Source organism: Suricata suricatta, chromosome X, assembly GCF_006229205.1.
Source record: "Suricata suricatta isolate VVHF042 chromosome X, meerkat_22Aug2017_6uvM2_HiC, whole genome shotgun sequence".
Lineage (NCBI taxonomy): Eukaryota > Metazoa > Chordata > Mammalia > Carnivora > Herpestidae > Suricata > Suricata suricatta.
In genome coordinates, this window is record NC_043717.1 from 6,069,972 (window position 1) to 6,077,985 (window position 8,014).

The window sequence follows — 8,014 nt, forward strand, 5'->3', positions numbered from 1 at the left end:
GCGCCCTCTCTGTCTCATCCCATCAGAAGAGATGGCAGGCTCAAAAATAAATAAAAACAAAGTAAACAAATTTCCAGAGGTCACATCCTGGAACCGGGAACAAGTGTCTCCAGCCTCAGAATTGAAAGAGGCCTGAAGTAGATTCAAAGCACACGTTCTGAAAACAGAGTTGCCTACTTGAGGGGCGGTCATGGATTAGAATTTCTAAATCTGTTTTCTGTGATTGGACACGCGTCCTTCTAGAAATCTGTGCTTGTACATTCCATTTTGGATCATCTCTGTGTGGAATCTATTCATCTCTTCTCTTGTACTTAACTACAAATGACTTCTCAGTCTCTCTTAATTCACCTTCATTCCTATTGCCACCCCAATTCCCGCAAGCAAAAGCAAAACCCAAAGGAAGCAAAGCTCTTTATCCATCTGTTAAGACCATGAAGAAATAACCTTCGCCTGATTTTCCCCGTGTGGCATCAGCATGACCGAAGAGAGAGGCGCTCTGGCTCTGGAGCAGAGGGAAAACTTTACTGGAGACATTAAGGTGAAGAGATGAGTGGATTGAAAATTAGTTTAGCGCCCCTGCCCTCCCAGAAGGCGGTTCTGCAAGACACAGAATTGGGACAGGGCTCCTGGAAATCGCTCTCTCTGTTGTCACTGGTGTATCGGTCCATGCATTTGGTAGATGTCGTTTGCAAGCTTGGAAACTGGGATATGACAGCCTTTAACCTCCGGGGGCTCACCATCTGGGACATCCTGTGGTAATCTGGCATTTCCAAGGAAAGATTGGGTGGCGCCCTCTTCCTGGGTATTCATGCTGTTCGGGACGTTTCCGGTGTGTCCTGCCCATTCGTCAGTGAATTGGTCAGTCAATGGCCTCTTTGCTCCCATGCCTTGGCCATCATCCTCTCCATTCCCACTGCTTTGGCTCTTAGGGGGTGCTGTGTAGACAGAAAAGCTTCCTGTGTGTGCTTCCGCGGGCCCCTGGGGGACATGAAGGTCAGTGGTGCCACAAGGGGCTCCTGCAGGAGACTTGCACTTGCGGTGTGAACATCCGTGTCTCCCCAGCCTCCTGGTTCATCTGGGTGTCCGGCCGCAGTGCTGTTCTTCCAACAACCTGACCAGTGGTCGTCCAGGCAGATACAGGGCAGGGAGGCCGTGATTTCTCGTGAACAGTTCACTTCCCGAAGTCACCGCCTGTTCGGAAGGCAGCATTTCTGGGTCCTCCTCAGCCGTCCTGTGAAGTCATCTTGTTCTGTGTTCCTTCTCTGGCTTTGCGACCTACACTTGCGAGCGCCGCTCTTAGGCCGTCCCCATACACCTGCCGCCGTATCCGTATCTGTCGCCGGCTCTGTGAATGTGGAAGTTAGTGTCTTCTGTAACATGTAAATGGAAGGAGAAACCCCCCCCCGCACCCTGTGTTGTCACCCACCGGGACGCTGCTCTGTCTCCGCGTCGCACAGAACTCTGCAGAACCCAGAAGTGCTCCGGGCAGCCCGCTACCCGGATGGCCTGCCCCCGTGGAGGCCCGGGTGGAGGGCATGCGCTGGTGTCACAGACCCTGTCTTCGGGTCCACTCCACCACACACCATGCTTTCCCGTTGCACAGCCCGGCATCTGGCCGGTGGAGGCCCCCTGGCATCCCGCGGCAAGGAAGTAAAGCTTTGTGACACACTGTCTCTCGCCCGATGTCACACAGCAAGTGCATGATGCTGTGACTAGAAGGGTCCGCCTAATGAAACCCCAAAGTGAATGTGGGCTGGAGCCTCCCTGGCCTCAGACACCAAAGTGCATTAGGAGGAACAGCCATGAGCCGCAAATGTGTGTCCAAGTCCGAAGTGACCGTGTGTCCCTTTCCTATCATTGTCCCCATAAGAACTTAGGAAAAGAGGACCCTGTGGTACATGTTACATAAGTCATCCAAGACTTAGAAATGTTTCTCTTTCCCTTGGTGAAGATCATTGTTAGCCCTGTTTACAAAGCAGTGCTGAATTAGTGATTACAGAGTAGTCTAAAAATGCTGAGTTCTGTAGGGAATGTTCACCTGCAAAGTTATTTCACTGAGAACCTAACTGCCGGGGTCTCAGAAAAGGCAGCCTCGTGGGGCGCCTAGGTGGGTCAGTCAATTAAGCATCAGACTCTTGATTTCAGCTCAGGTGGTGATCTCACAGTTTGTGAGTTTGAGCCCCACATCAGGCTCCAACCTCACAGTGTGGAGCCTGCTTGGGATTCTCCGTCACTCTCTCTCAAAGTAAATAAACTTAAAAAAAAATGGGGCGCCTGAGTGGCTCAGTTGGTTAAGAGTCCGACTTTGGCTCACAGTTCATGAGTTCAAGCCCTGCATCAGGCTCCTCGCTGACAGCTGAGTCTGGAGCGTGCTTCAGATTCTGCGTCTCCCTCTCTCTCTGCCTCTCCCCCACTTTTGCTCATGCTCGCTTGCTCACACGCTCTCCCTCTCAAAAATAAATAAATAAATATACAGGAAAGAAGGAAGAAAAGGCAGCTTTGCTTGTTAATTGTGCTCCGTGACTGAAAGCAGCAAATGCACTGTACGTCGATGTCCGGGTGACAGGATGGCATGGTGCACGGAATACTTGCTTGTGACGCTCCAAAGAAGATGGCCTGTGCCCCTGCGGTCCGTGGAGGCACTTAGAGCCCCGTGCGGGGAGTGGGGACCCGTGAATCACACAGTCATTGCAGAGTGAGACCAGTCCTGTGCTAAGGGGGACCAGGAGCAGAGGGCCTGTGTGAGGGGGGCAAAGCCCTGGGACCCAGAGAGAGGAATATAGGGCCGGAATGGGGTCATCACGAGCAGCTGGAATCTGGGAAACAACCCGCCGCCTCTCCGGTCTGGAGGCCGCATTTCGACATGGGCTGGCCTCTGCACACCCCGATCACAAGTGGAGGTGTGAGTAATAGCCATGCGGGTGGGATTGCCTGGGCGTTGCCTGTGGGTGTGGGTGTGTCTCCGTATCGTCTTTTTCCTGTTGGACTTTGGGTCGTTCCCGCCCTATCCCAGGGTGTCTGGGGTCCTGATCTGCGTTTACCTTGGGCTTTCCTTGGTGGGGGAGGGGGTGCGTCTTCAGATGAGGTTTGTTTTGCGTCGCTGCCCTGCTGCCGAGGAGAAAGAAGAGTGAGGCCCTGGGTCCCGCCCCGAGGGCAGTGCAGGCCCCCCGAGCTGCCTTCTCCTTGGTAACGTGCCATGAGCATGTCCTGCATGCCAGTGAGTGACCGAGGCTGCGGATCGATTGCTGGGACTCTGCAATGCAGGGGCCTTTTAAATCTCCGATGTATGGCTTGACTCCCTGCTTGGGGTATTCCTCGGAGCAAAATGGTGAATTTGCTGGCCCGTCTTTAAGACTTCTTATTTTCTTACTCTATCTGTGCATCTTACTATCACCATTGACTTTATCCTTGAACAGTTTTTTATAAATTTAAAAAGGAGGGGCTGGTTACTGGGCACCTGGGTGGCTCAGTTGAGGAAGAGTCTGATTTCAGCCGAGGTCATGATCTCATGGCTTGTGAGTTCGAGCCCCGCGTCAGGCTCTGTGCTGACAGCTTGAAGCCTGGAGCCTGTCTTCAGATTTTGTCTCCCTCTCTCTCTCTGCCCTGCCCCTGCTCGTGCTCTGTCTTTGTCTCTCAAAAATTAAAAAAAAATTTTTTTTATTAAAAAACGGGATACAGGGTGCCTGGGTGGCTTAGTCAGTTAAACATTTGACTTGTGATTTTGACTTTTGATGTGGATCTCATGGTTCGTGGGTTCGAGGCCTGCATTAGGCTCTGTGCCGACAGCACTGAGCCTGCTTGGGATTCTTTCTCTCTCCCTCTCTCTGAGCCTCCCCCACTCTCTCTCAAAGTAAACATTAAAAACAATGATAATAAAATAATGAAAAGGAGGGGATATACTTACATTACACAGAGACTGACAGATACACACCTAACACATGCACAGCACAGACACACATGCAACAGACGTGGTGCAGACGTCCGTGTATACACACACACACACACACACACACACACACACTACCTTCAGAGCAGTCGCCTGGAACCCGTTAGGAGCACAGAGCGGAATATGGCCCCAGCAGAACTCCAGATTCCCATTTGTGGTCCTTCTTGTGACCCTGACCTCCTGAATTCCTAACCGGAATAATAAAAACCCATTCGCGGTTTTATGGCTTTGACCTTGTCCGTTTGGAGGGGAGGCGACCAGAAGAAGCGAGGGGGTGGGAGCAGACCCGGCGCAGAAGTTGTGCTAATGTAACTGTCCCGGGAATGCACTTAACTCCGTGGCCGGGGCGTGGAGGGGCCCAGGGCCCTGCCGACCCGCTACGGGGGCCCATTCGGAAGACGGGAGGGGCCCCGGGCAGACTGTGTACAGCCCGTCTCTGGCTGCGTCACGAGTTCACCCAGGCAAGCTCTCCCATTTCTGGAGGGATCTGGGCACATTGTGCTGGAGGCACTTTGCACACAGAGCTCCCATCCGGTGCACACGTGAAAGGTGAATGCAAACAGCCACGCACACTTAGACTGAAGCACGCCGTCGAAGCTGAGTCTCCGGGTCTGAGCGGCTGGGTGTTTCGTGGGAGACCGGTGCCAGGTGCCTGCTGTATTTCAGGCATCTTAGGACAGGAGAAAACTTTGGGGCGGGACTCAGTCATTGAAAGGAAATGCTGGGGAGGCATTTGCAGGTTGTCCTGGAGTAGGTTTTCCCCCGGTCCGAAGACAGGGGCACGGTGGGTAAATGGGAGGGCGGCACAGGGCATTCGTTCCTCCACGGCGGGTCTGGCCAGTTAGTGCGTGACGGATGCCAGGGCCGCGACCCAGGCTGCTCAGAATGTGGTGTCCGGTCACCAGTGTTTCAGTGCCACTTGGTAACCAAGCAGCTGCTTGACTGTATGCTCTGGAAGCGTCCATGGCCATGTTCCAATCATTTTGGGGGCACCTAGGAGGCTCAGGTCATGATCTCACGGTCTGTGAGTTTGAGCCCCGTGTCGGGCTCTGTGCTGATAGCTCGGAGCCTGGAGGTGCTTCCGATTCCATGTCTCCCTCCCTCTACATCCTTCCCTGCTCTCGCTCTGTCTCTGTCTCAAAAATAAACATTAAAAAATTTTCTTTTTATTAAAAAGTTACTTTGAAAACTTCTGGTGTCTCTTAGTGTGTACCTAATACGTATTTTTCCTTGACTATCTCACTCCCCGAAGCGGGGTTAATACTTGAAGCTCTTGGGGCACCTGGGAGGCTCAGTCGGTTAAGCCGCTGACTTCGGCTCAGGTCATGATCTCACATTTGTGGGTTCAAGCCCCAAATCTAGCTCTGTGCTCACAGCTCAGAGCCTGGAGCGTGCTTCCGATTCTGTGTCTCCCTCTTTCTCTGCCCCTCCCCGCTCATGCTCTGTCTCTCTCAGTCTCAAAAATAAATAAAACATTTTTTAAAAATTTTTGAAAATATTTGAAGGTGAAGGTCTTTTGCTTGGCTGTTTCGCCACCGTGTGTCTTCTAAGGGTGCGGTGATGTCTTCGGCGTCTTGAAAGTGGAGAGCACACCTGCTGTCCCCCAGGGCCCCACGGGGGCCAAGCTCCTCCGTCTCCTTCCAGATGTGGATGGTGTCCAGCTTCTCGGTGGCGCCAGGTCCACCTGTGCGTGGCTGTCCTCACGGCAGCACAGGGACAGCAGGGGGCCGGCTGGAGACCACAAGGGCAGGGACTTGGGCAAGCTCTGGGTTCTACTCAAGAGCATCCGCTGCACCTGGAGGGCTCTTTCCCCCGGGACACAGGGGGACCCGCACCAGCAGCCGGGCTGGGGTTGGGGCATCGGTAACCCCCAGGCCTGGCCTCACGGCCCGGGAGGCCCCAAGGGAGTGCTAGGATGAGGGGGAAAGCCGTGCGGAGCTAGTTAGAAGGGTTTGTCACTCTTGGGCTCTGCGCTCTGTCTTCTGCTCCCCGCTGTGCTGTCCTCCTTTAGACTTCTCTCCAGCAGGTTGGAGGGGATCTCCGTCAGCCTTGCTCTTCCCTAAAGGGAACAGTCCACCAGAGGCCCCTTTTCTTGCCGGGTCAGGTTGGAAGAAAGGGTTTCGGCAAAGGCACGGCGGGCCGCTTTGCTGCACATTGGATAGTGGTCAGCCGGGAGCGTTGCCTGCTCATGGCGCAGATCCACAGCCCCGGGGTGTGTGCCTGCGTCAGTGTTTTGTGGGGACCTTCCTGTGTGTGGCTGTGTGTATTGAGCACGTGCGTGCGTTCAGCGAATGTGCAGGGAGGACTGGAAACAGGCAGTGTGGAAAGATCCGTGGAGCCCGGTTCTGTGAGCCAGGGATCACGACCTGAGCCCAAATCCAAGGATTCAAAGGTCAGATGGTCAATCAGCTGAGAGTCCCCCAGGTGCCCCACTACTGATTAGGGCGCCTGGGTGACTCAGTTGGCTAAGTATTCGGCTCAGGGCATGATCTCATGGCTTTGTGAGTTCAAGCCCCACATCAGGCTCTGTGCTGACTGTGGAGCCTGCTTGGGATTCTCTCTCTCTCTCCCTTTCTCTCTCTGCCCCTTCCCCACTCACGCTGTCTCTGTCTCTCTCAAAATAAATAAAACTCTTGTTTTTTTTAACTTTTTTTTTTTATTATTTCTTTTTAAGAGAGAAAGCACAGGTGGAAAAGGGGCAGAGAGAGAGGGAGACACAGAATCAGAACCAGGCTCCGGGCTCTGAACTGTCAGCAGAGAGCTTGATGCGGAGCTCGAACCAATGGAATGTGAGATCATGACCTGAGCTGAAGTCGAACAATTAACCAACTGAGCCACCCAGGCACCCTGTAAACTTTAAAAAACTTTAGGAAAAAAAATTATATACTACTAATTTTAAAGGTTTTATTCATAAACTGATTTGAGGCTCATGTTAGAAAGTTCTATGCCTTTTTGTAAATGACAATTTTCCTAAGTAAGCCACATACTGTTACATGAAGAAATAAGTATTTTTAAACATAGCCATATGATAATTTTCACCAATGTTTTTAAAAATCTATAAAGGGGCACCTGGGTGGCTCAGTTGGTGGAGTGTCTGACTTGAGCTCAGGTCCTGAACTGGTGGTTCACGAGTTCTAGCCCTTTGTTGGGCTCTGTGCTGATAGCTCAGAGCCTGGAGCCTGCTTGGTATTCTGTGTCTCCCTCTCTCTGTCCCTCCCCACCCCTCCCTCCCTCCTTCTCTCTTTCTCTCTCCCTCTCTCTCTCTCTCCCCCCCCGCCAGATAAATGTTTAAAAATTAAAAAAAAAAAAAGGTCTGGGGCGCCTGGGTGGCTCAATCAGTTAAGTGTCCGGCTTTGGCTCAGGTCATGATCTCACGGTTCGTGGGTTCAAGCCCCGCATCGGGCTCTGTGCTGGCAGCTCAGAGCCTGGAGCCTGCTTCTCATTCTGTGCCTCTTTCTCTCTCTGTCCCTTCCCTGTTCACACTGTCTCTCTCTGTCTCTCAAAAATAAATAAATGTAAAAAAAAAAATTAAAAAATAAAATAAACGGTCTGAACCTTTATAAATAAGTAAATAATGTGCAAATTTTCTTGCCCCAGAATGCAACTTGTGTGTGCAAGTGCGTGTGTGTACCTGCATGCGCACGTGATTTTAATACTCCCCCCTCCTGTTGATGACATAGCAACACATGGCCGCCAGTGTCCATGCCCTGCGCACAGCGGTGGGGACAGGCATGGGAAATCGTGTGTGGTCTTCGTCCTTTGGGACCTCTGAGAAGGTTCTGGAGACCGGGCCAGGCCCCGCGCTCACACTGTCGCTCTCTGCTTCTCCCCGCAGACCTGCGGACGTGACAGCACAGCAGGCCTCGCGGACACCGGCCACCTCCCCGCCGTCCCCCGCCCCGGGGGCCCGCAGCCGAGCGGGGACCCTCCCTCGTGACTACAGATACGCCGAGGGGGCGCCTGATCCGGGGGCACACGCCCACGGCCCGGAGCCCGGCGCCCCACGTGAGCCCGGGCAGCAGGGGGGTCCCCCTGGGGCCCCCACGGACCAGCCCGGCCGCCATGTAG